The following is an 11,453-nucleotide window of genomic DNA, read 5'->3' as shown; positions in this document are numbered from 1 at the left end:
TGCGACGCTACCTGCTGCACTATAGGTGACATATAATTAATAAATCACTGTACCAGTGCATTAACACACTCATTTACGTATCTGGGGCGCCTATCGTCTGTGTGATACAACGAATACGAAGATTTTGTAGGTTTTTGCAAAGGTTTTTTAGCAGCTGCTTATGTCAGAAAACATGGGTTAATTTAAGCTGCTCTCATTTTGTGCTTTTGATGTCAAGTAACCTAAAGAAACTTTAGAATTCAGCAGCTCACTAGTGACATTTAACTACCTGAGACAGGGCATATCTTAACAAGTGAAAAACAAGGTCAGATAATGACTTAATGTTGAACTCTAGTCAAAATGTAACCCATCTGTTGTAAACATGCTCACTGACATCTTAAGGCACTAAAATAGCCACAAATATGAGACATTCCAGAATAGCAAAAACATATCTGAAGACATATTTCATGACATATCTTGAAGGTGGGAGGAGAGACTGAAAAACCTAAAGTGGTGCCAGATTGGTTTCTAATGTACAAACCCGATTTACAATTTGGGACAGGAAAAGAGTAAAATTTCATAGAAAAGTCATGTCACCATGTTTGAAGCATTACAGTATAAGTGAATATAAAATATATAAAGGGAGCATTCATCAAAGGATAAGCCCTTGCAAACAATAATACTTGCTTATCGCTGTATGACCAACATTTTTCAATGCAAATATGTCAAAGAAATCTGAAGAAACACCAGTCCATATCGGATAAGGCTGCTCTACCATCTGTAACACCTCATGCTACATAAGAAATGTATACGCTACAGTGACAAATATGGGCACATTGGCTTCAGAATTTCTTGTGACTAAACAGAGTTTGCCACTGCATAAAGAAATTCAACCTTAAACTATTACAGTGTTTCTCAAACCTGGTCCTGGAGACAAATTGGTTTTGTTTTACTTCATGAACTGCATAATAAGAGTCAAAATGAAAATTAAAATGAGATTATATATTTAGCTTTTCATTTTCAACTGCAGTATGCAACAAATTAAAATGAATAGATAAATAAAATAAAATAAAATAAATAGACAAAGAAAGTCAAATTGAAAATTTAAGATTTCATTTTCAGCTCTGTAGGCATTTTCACTGACAATTTTCATTTTGATTCTCATTATGCAGTTCAAGAGGAAAAAGCAAAGCCATTTTTTTTCCTCACTGGCTTTTTCATTTTAGATTTGACCATGAAATGGCTGCATAGTTTTGAAAATTAAATGACAAAAAGCTTTTTTACTTTTACTTTTGTCATTGCTGACCCATGCTTGAAAGTCGCAAATGAAGTTACTTAATTTCATTTTTCATTATATTGATATCATGATATTTGTGCACGCGTTTGAAATGAATAAAACAGTATTTGCATTTTCATTTTATTGTTTTTATCTCAGTTTTAATTTGGGCAGGATTTATCTCCCATAGATTATTGAAGACATACACTGATGTATTACTAAATGTTTTAGAAGGGGAATCAGAAACATGCTTTATTGGCCAAGAATTTTTAAACATACAAATCATTGTTAAGCTCTCTTCTGCCCCCTTGTGTAGAAAGAGAAGTTTGTTTCTGTTCTTTAACCGATGAGAGCTAGCGTCTAATAACATCAGTAAATTGTGGGGCTACAAGACAGAAGTGTGTCTCTGTGTTTGTCTGTAGTAGCACTATCACTACAACACTACACGTATATCACAAGTTGTGGAAGAATAACAAAAGAATTTGCACTATTGTTGAGACCAGGTGAACTAATGTTGCACTAAGGGGTTACACTAATATTGAGGGCAGGTGCAGATGAAGACTTCAGGGAAACACTACCAAGATAACATAGTAACACTGATTTAACATTAAGTGCTGTTTAATTTAGTTGTATCCCCATGAATTAAATGAATGTTTAATATCATTTGAAAATATATTAAATGAGCCACTGAATAATTATCAATGATTCATAAGAAATTGGTCAGAAAACTGTACCATTTTAGACTGGTGTTCTCTCCTATATAGTATACAAAACTTAGCATTACTTCCGTAGCGGTTCTTTTTAGTTCTTTGGGTGGGAGGGTGTTCTGTATACCCCTTAAACCCAGGGTATACAGGCAATTGGTATGGTCACCTTAGGTTCATGCTACTGTTCCAATCCTGATCCATTTCATTAAGTTTTTTTAGAGATTACACAAATTGCATATCCACAATGCTCAAAATAAATAATCTGTTTTCAATAATTATCTATAATTTTCTCCAGTATTCTTCACATTATAAAATGGCTATTATACAGCCCCAGTTTATTAAAGATTGGGACACTGGAAAATGCATATTAAAATAAATGCAGTGTTTCTTACATTTTCTTTGAATTTTAATTGCATTGTACAAACCGGATTCCAACAATGTTGGGACACTAAACAAATTGTGAATAAAAACTGAATGCAATGATGTAGAGGTGCCAACATCTAATATTTTATTCAGAATAGAACACAAATCACAGATCAAAAGTTTAAACTGAGAGAATGTATCATTTTAAGGGAAAAATATATTGTTTCAAAATTTCATGGTGTCAAGAAATCCCCAAAAAAGTTGGGACAAGGCCATTTTTTAACCACTGTGTAGCATCCCCCCTTCTTCTTACAACACTCAACAGACGTCTGGGAACAGAGGAGACCAGTTTCTCAAGTTTAGAAATAGGAATGCTCTCTCATTCATGTCTAATACAGGCCTCTAACTGTTCAGTCATCTTGGGCCTTCTTTGTCGCACCTTCCTCTTTATGATGCACCAAATGTTCTCTATAGGTGAAAGATCTGGACTGCAGGCTGGCCATTTCAGTACCCGGATCCTTCTCCTACGTAGCCATGATGTTGTGATTGTTGAAGAATGTGGTCTGGCATTATCTTGTTGAAAATTGCAGGGTCTTCCCTGAAAGAGATGACGTCTAGATGGGAGCATATGTAGTTCTAGAACCTGAACATAGTTCTCTGCATTAATGGTGCCTTTCCAGACATGCAAGCTGCCCATGCCACAAGCACTCATGCAACCTCATACCATCAGTGATGCAGGCTTCTGAACGGAGCGTCGATAACAACTTGGGTTATCCTTGTCCTCTCTGGTCCGGATGACATGGCGTCCCAGTGTTCCATAAAGAACTTCAAATCGTGACTCATCTGACCACAGAACAGTCTTCCATTTTGCCACACTCCATTTTAGAAGACCCCTGGCCCAGTGCATACATCTGAGCTTGTGGAGCTTGCTTAGAAATGGCTTCCTCTTTGCACTGTAGAGTTTCAGCTGGCAACAGCGGACACAGTGTATTGTGTTCACTGACAATGCTTTCTGGAAGTATTCCTGAGCCAATTCTGTTAATTCCTTGTCATTGGCATTCATGTTTGAGGTGCAGTGACGTTTAAGGGCCCAGAGATCACGAGCATCCAGTAGAGTTTTACGGCCTTGACCCTTACGCACAGCAATTGTTCCAGATTCTCTGAATCTTTTGATGATGTTATGCACGGTTGATGATGATAACTTAAAAGTCTTTGCTATTGTACACTGGGTAACACCATTCTGGTATTGCTGCACTATCTTTCTGCACAACAATGGTGGAATTGGTGATCCTCCTACCATCTTGGCTTCAGAGAGACACTGACACTCTGAGAAGCTCTTTTTATACCCAATCAGGTTGTCAATTGACTTAATTAGTGTTAATTGGTCTTCCAGCTTTTTGTTATATGCTCAATTTCCTTTTTCCAGCCACTTATTGCTACTTGTCCCAACTTTTTTGGGATTTGTTGACACTGTGAAATTATGAATCAACATATTTTTCCTTTAAAATGTTACATTTACTGATTAAACTTTTGATCTGCCATCTATGTTCTATTACAAATAAAATATTGACATTTGCCATTTCCACATCATTGCATTCAGTTTTTATTCACAATTTGTTTAGTGTCCCAACTTTTTTGGAATCTGGTTTGTAGACAGTATGCACCGAACATATTTCATCTTTTTCTGGTCCATTCCTACATTTCAGGTCTGCAACACATTCTAAAACAAGTTGGGATGGGGGCAATTTAGGGCTTATATTGAGTTTTAAAAACAATTATGTGATTTTAAACAGGTGGTGTCCCAAGGTGATCATGATTTAATACAAAAGCAGAGTCTGTGAGGAGCAAAGATGAGCAGAGGATGTCCAGTTTGTCAACAAATGTGGTAGGAAATTATTGAAATATTTTAAAACAAAGTTTCTTAACAATAGATAGGAAGAACCAGCATATTTCTCCCTCCTCAGTGTATATCATTGACAGATTCAAGGAATCAGAGGCAATTGCAGTGTGTAAAGGGAACGTGTAAATTGATCCATGGTTCATCAATCTGATATTCACATGGATAATGGCTACTTTGGCAATAACAGTGTTACATTCACAAATGACACCAGTATTCCAGATCGTATTTTTGGGGGGGGTGGGAGAAGAATGGTGAACTAAACACAAAATGAACCATTCTGGCTGTTAAATTAACGCTTTATAATATGTTTGTTTTCACTTTTCATTGCAAAATTGAAAATTCTAGGTGTTCTGGGTGTCATTGACTTAAAACATGTGCAGTAGAATCACTTCATAATTCATATGTATAATATGATAAACATTGAACTAATACCATTTTGTTTTATTGGACTGCTTGAATAAAATGATTATTTTATTAAGCGGTGGATAATACTTAAACGGCTGAATTTATCGACTAGAACGTACGAGTAAGGCACATCTCAAGTGAGCATAAGGGGCGCTAGTGAACACACTTCTTGGGGTGGTTTTAAGAAACTGGACACCCAGTTCTGCGCACCTATGCGGGCACAAACTCAGGGGTGCGAGTGTGCACACGCAAGTAATGGGACAGAGCCATAGAGTCCCACACTGACGGACCAATATCCCCCATCATCAACAGACTTGTGACGCGTTTCCGCCTATCGCATTTGAGAGCTCGGAGTATTTTCGGGATATTTTTGTGCCTCGGCTCGGCTCCGCTCGGCGGTTTCCGTATCTCCGAGGAGAGGAGGGATTTACTCCACGACGGTACAGTGCAGCCGTACTAGTTTATCTCATATTGGGGAGCTGCAATGAAACGGTGGTAAAAGAGCTACAGGTGAAGTTTTTTGCTTTTCTCACGTAGCTTATGGTTACGGTCTGTGGGTTTCAAGTATTTTATTTCCAGCGATCATTGCTGTGGGATGAGACAAATCTGGTCACGTGCAGAAATCAGTAGACAAGTGTTTGTGCGAGGAAACATGCAGCATGTTGCAGCGGGTGGTGTGTAAACGGTTGATATGATGACTTTATTTCGGCTTCATTCGTTTAGAGGAGTGTGATTTTTTCCATTACTTATCCTCTTATGTATTTCCGAAAACATTTCATTCAGGTTATGTCGTTGCTGGTTATATAGATATTTATTTGAATGTGTTGAGTGTAAGTTCAATACACCAGCTTCATGTAGGCCAGGTAGTGTCAATTATTTACTCTAAGAATAAAGAGTTCATTTAAAGAATGCTGGGTTGAAACAAAAGGCTAAAGGTGTTTAGGACAGTGAAAAATATTCAAATAGTAATACCCCTGACGCGTGAGGGTAATCAGAGCCATTAAGTGTGTGTATATATATATATATATATATATATATATATATATATATATGTGTGTGTGTGTAGTTTTGTGCTGAACTCACTTTCTTGGCCTATTCTCCTTTAAGGGCGAAAACCGTATTACTACTAATTACTAATTGTATAAAGTCATATACAATTAAAATAATTACAAAAACGATAAACAAAAAGATTCTTTCCTCCCCTAAAATATATATCGTGTTATGAGCGAGTGTGAAAAATATAGGTTGTTTCCTGATATTCTCTGTGATTGTATGGAAAATGATTTTGATTGCAATGCATGTTCAAGGTGTTTTGGCAGAATATGATCAGGTCTAAAATATTTCTGGAACAAGTTGCTGTTGTCAGTTTTAAAAGCTGAGATTATATTTTAAGAGTATATGATAAGTTAAAGCAAAAAATGTTGTCTTTGTGGTTTTACAAGTCACTGAATTCTGTTTTGTTATTCCTGCTGTCCAGAATTTGGAATAGTATTTGTACACGTAGAAGCTTCAAATCAGACTTCATAAATGCAGAAGAAATGACTGCATGTTTGGCAGTTTTTATGTGTCTTTTGGAATCCAAGTAAGTGGTTTCAATCTCTGTTCTCCTGATTTGAAAGCCTCACACAGATGTGTTCTCTTGTTTGAGTTTGTAGGTTCCATAGAGCTTACATTTCTCCAAATTTCCCAGCAGATTCACCAGAGCCTGTTTGCACAAATTGGTGTCATCAAAAAAAGAAAAACTCTGGCTTAATATTGAAGACATCCAGAATGCTTTGTAGGTAGCAATGTTCATCTTGAATTGAGCATAAAAAGCAAACAATTTATTTATTCTATTTAAAAATTCACAACTTGCAGTCAGTTATGTTTTCCAATGCGTGGTCCCTGCTCAACTTGATTTGACTCTGCTCCGCTTGCCTCTTATGCTTTTTCACTATAGGCAAATCTGGTAGTTGGTCCCTGGAACCAGGTACTTTTGTTAGTACCTGTTTGTGCCTTGTTCAAGTAGGGACTGAACATGTCTAAACCTTGCAGAGCGCTGATTGTCCAGAAAGACGTGTCTACACAGCTAAATGAAAACTACAAAATGTAGGCAAAATGCACATTTGCAGATCTGGAAATAAACCTAATGCACATAACTTCAAAAGTTAACAGCGTGACACATTATATTTACAGTTCAATATACATTTTATTCCCAAACATGTCCTCTCAGTTGCCTTTGCACACAAGAATATGGGTGACATCCCATTGTTAATCTTTAGGGTTTAGTATGATGTTGGCACACCCTTTGTAGTTATAACAGCATCAACCTTTCTAGGAAGACTTTCCACAAGGTTTAGGACTGTGTTTATGGGAACTTTCACCATTTTTCTAGAAGTGCACTGATATTGGACACTTTAATTTATCCCAAAAGTGTTCTATCAGGTTGAGGTCAGGACTCTGTGCAGGCCGGTCAAGTTCTTCGACTCGCTCATCCATGTCTTTACAGACCTTGCTTTGTGCACTGGTGTTCAGTCATCTTGGAACAGGAAGGGGCCGTCCCCAAACTGTTCTCACAAATTTGGGAGCATCAAATTGCTCAATATCTCCTGGTATGCAGAAGCATTAAGAGTTCCTGTCACTGGAACTAAGTGGTCAAGCGTAACTCCTGAAAAGCAATCTAACTCTATAATCCCCCCTTCACCAAACTTTTAGACTTGGCACAATGCTGTCAGACATTTAAAATTCTCCTGGCAACCGCCAAACCCAGACTCATCCACTGGGTTGCCAGACATAGAAGGGTGATTTGTCACTTCAGAGAACATGTCTCTGCTGCTCTAGAGTCCAGTGGTGGTGCGCTTTACACCACTGTATTCTACAATTTGTGCTTGGTGATATAAGGCTTGGATACAGTTGCTCGACCATGGAAACCCATTCCATGAAGCTCTCTAAACACTAATCTGAAGGCCATATGAAGTATTTAGGTCTGTAGCGATTTTCAGAAAGTTGGTGACCTCTTTGCACTATGCACCTCAGCTTCCGGTGACACCATTCTGTGATTTTAAGTGGCCTTCCACTTTGTGGATGAGTTGTTGTAATTCCCAATCTCTTCCATGTTGTTGTTATACCACTGACAATTGATTGTGGAATATTTATTAGTGAGGAAAATTTCACGACTGGACTTGTTGAAGAGGTGACAGCCTACCATGGTACTTCACTGGAATTTTCACAAATGTTTGTAGAAGCAGCGTGAATGCCTAGGTTTTATACAACCGTGGTCATGAAAGTGAGTGGAATATGAATCGGACCAATGATTTGGATGGGTGAGTGAATACTTTTGACAATATTTAGGCTAAAAACCTGATGTACACATTTGATTCACATTTCACCTTCTTAATTTTCAATGCAAGTGAGTGTAAATAGATTTAATTCCAGGTCATTTTGGAGCATTTCTATTGGTTCATTCATCATGAAATTTTGGACAACTGCTATAAACAAGTCATTTTTTCCCCTCAAACATACCATTCCACCTTTAACATTAAAACATAAACCAGAGAGAACAGCATTTTCCCACCATCATAGATGTTCCCTTTTAATTGGGGATTGAAGAAAATAGCAATTGAATTTTGTAATGGTGTTACATACTGAGTCTGAAAAGGAAATGGTAGCTTTATTTATTTTACTGTGAAGTGGAAGAATAGTTGTTTAAGCTGTGTCCAGACTTATATCAGACACTTGATCATGTTGTCTGGACTTGGGCCTGAAATTTCTCCTCGCTGTCTCTTTGGATGTAAGAGGATCCAGGTCAGTGTGCCTCAGAGAGAAAGAGAGAGGGAGCATTCTGTTGGGCAAAGAGAGGGCATGTCCAGCCTGTCCAGTCATAACGTTAAATCTCGCTGCCACAAGGGTGAAAGAGAGTAGCACTCTCTTGCAGTACATTCCCTGTTGATAATGAGTGGACAATAAACGTTTCTGTGAAGTCTGCAGATGGACAATTTGATAAATTGAACTTGAAGCTTATTGGAGGACCAAAGTTTAAGATATTGTAAGGTGTGTACTTTTTGCTCTCACATTGTCCATGTTGTCTTTTGTGAAGTAACTTGACATGGAATCTCTTTAACTGAGTGAAAATATCAGCTAGTGTTTGTAAAGTTTGAAGGTGAAATTTTGATTGGACTAGCATAAGTTAGGTGCTAGTTATGTGCTCTTTGTTGTTATGTTTTAAGTGTTAACTTTTGTGTCAGTGCTTTGAAATGAATGAATTTTGAGCTGGCCTGAAGATTCTGTGGTAGTTTGTGTAAAACTGCATTGTGCAGTAGGAGACAGGACTATTCTGGGGTTTTCCATTAGAGCTGTCTCTGGTGGCTTGTTAGAACTGAGTTTAAATGTTCTTCAGGCAAGAGCTTCCCCCAAAGGCTGACCCAGTATCAGCTTACTCCTAACTATGAAAAGCATCATATCTGTTGCTGAATAAGTCACTGTGACACTGTGTTCTATTCTGTAGTAACATGTCCAGTACATTCAGCGCCCTCCACCAATAAAACCATAAATCTAGTTATTAAATAAATGTTTCTATTCATGTTTCACAATAAATAATTTGTGCAGGCTCTGTTGGCAAATATCACAGCTCTATATCTTCTAGATGTTTGAGACTGGAGAAGACATACCACTAAACTTCACACTGGGAATGCGCTTATTTTGGGAAATGTTCTGACCCCAAGACCCAACTAATGCCTGCAATTCCTCAGCTGTAGTCCTTAGAGATTCAAGATGGCAACTTGAACCATCCTTCTCAATATCCATAGAATCAGTTTAGATATATGTCCTTTTAACCGACAAGTTCCACACCTCCAGTTGCTTTAAAATGTGGGCTCCCCAGTGGTGCAACAGTCTAAGCATTGATCACATCCCTGGGAGATCACCTGTTTGATTCCTGGTGATGTCTCATTCTTCCAAGTGTGTTGAGCTGTCCTGTGTTTATTTTAGCAGCAGTTCGAAAATAGACAGTGGCTGACTTCATAGGCCCCTGAGGAAGCATGGGCTTGTCTTACTGTCCCAAGCTGGTATTTTATAGTATTTAGCTAACGGATGATATTGGAAAGACCTGGAACAGACAGATTTTAATTATTGTACTGATAGTAGAATTAATTACTATCTAATTACTAAATATTCATCTTTCTGATTGTGATGGATGAATAAATATTTTTAGACACATGCATTGTCCTGAGAAAAAAATATTGAATTTATTTTTTCGGTCATTTCAAATTCAATTGTTGGATTTTTGTTAATATTTTAAATTGCATATCAGAAGACTAAGCATTAGGGAACGTGTTTTACTGCCTGTTAAGTTGATGTATACATAGAGTGCCAATATTTGGGCATTATATGCTTAGTGCTGTAATATATATATATATATATATATATATATATATATATATCAATCAAGATTAGGGCTGTGCCATATTGTATTGTTCGCAATAATCACAATAAAATGTTTACGTAATGACATCATGCAGTTACTCATAATACTGCATATGTTCTTTGCATGAGTCATTTAGCCACAGTGAAGTGCGGTGGAAAGTGGTTCGGAGGCAGTGGCTTGTGGAGGTGGTTTGGTTATAAAATATCAGATGTACAGCAAACCATGGGATTATGTTAGAAATGAAAGAAGCCTTTAATATTATTAATGTATATTAAATATATATCGTTTAATATAATTCATATAAATATAAAATTTTTATAACAATTTTGTTGCAGTAGTCTGTTTTTGAAATTAATACAAGTATTTATCAGTGTTTTGTTCATATTGCCAAAAATATCGTTATCGTAAAAAAAAAAACCCTGAAATATCATGACATAATTTTAGAGCCATATCGCTCACCCCTAATGAAGATAGTCTCAAGTCAGAGTATGCTGCCCATAAATACGTTTTGGATCCTTCGTTGTGTACCTAGTTTGCAGTTTAATGATTTTATTCGAAAATGTGTGTTTCATTTCACTAAAATGTTAAGTGATGCAAAATGTTATCATAGTAAATAACAACATGAATATTAATTGGAACCAGTGGACAATTTAAAAATAATCAATTTAGATGTCTGTTGAAACTATAGAATAAGTAGTACTTACCTATAAAGAAATACCCGGATAAGCTTAATTCATTAAGCTCTATTATACACTAATGAGTGTTTTGTTTGTAAGAAAGTCGAATTCAAAGTTTTCTCAGTTTTTAAATATTTAGTACAATATTTACATATTTTAATGACACAACATGGCTAAGATTTGTTTGAAGTAAGTATTAAAATGTACAAGGTGAACAATACAATATCAGTAATTTACTAATAAACATTTACAGCTACCTTGGAGAGAGATGGGATCATTGAGCAAGCACAAAAAACGTTTACAAACATACCCAAATATAGCAATCTGCAACTACCACCATATTTCAGCAACTTCAGAGAAAAAAGCCCAAAATTACTTATTATCTGACCCTGGCAACTCTATTGATGGCATTGAATGTATAGGAATGCAATATTTTAAAACATACATTTTCTTGCATATGTATTTAGCCCAAGTTTTTGAATACATGTTAATATTTTAATCTTTAAAATTATGTAGTTATGTGTACAATGATTATTGAGGGGATTTCCCCACCTGTGAACAACTATATTAATTTTCAAAAACTCAGTTTAATTTAAATGTGCTTTTCTGGGAATTTGTTGAACAATTCATTTTGAAATGGCTCAAAAACCTCCCTAAATAGAGAGGGTGCCAGTGCACCCTGGGAGCAATGATGGAACTCACTGCTCTCTCCATGTCACATTTCTCACACAGTTTAGCATATGCT

General features: G+C 36.6%; 1 protein-coding gene across 3 annotated transcripts in view; it reads left to right on the top strand.

The window, feature by feature from the left end:
- The first annotated feature begins 5,014 nt into the window (after positions 1-5,014).
- The window catches only part of tln2a (talin 2a), an 87,451-nt gene continuing 81,012 nt past the window's right edge, over positions 5,015-11,453 (top strand). For 2 of the 3 annotated variants that reach the window (XR_010795722.1, XM_066647213.1), the window contains exon 1: positions 5,015-5,140. The gene's annotated coding sequence lies outside the window, so the exon portion shown is untranslated. The remainder of the gene's footprint in view (positions 5,141-11,453) is intronic. The other variant, XM_066647214.1, reaches the window with a different exon arrangement.

This window comes from Hoplias malabaricus, chromosome 16, assembly GCF_029633855.1.
Source record: "Hoplias malabaricus isolate fHopMal1 chromosome 16, fHopMal1.hap1, whole genome shotgun sequence".
NCBI classification, from domain to species: Eukaryota; Metazoa; Chordata; class Actinopteri; order Characiformes; family Erythrinidae; genus Hoplias; species Hoplias malabaricus.
Note: the sequence above shows the minus strand (reverse complement) of the source record. Positions and strands in the feature narration are given on the sequence as shown.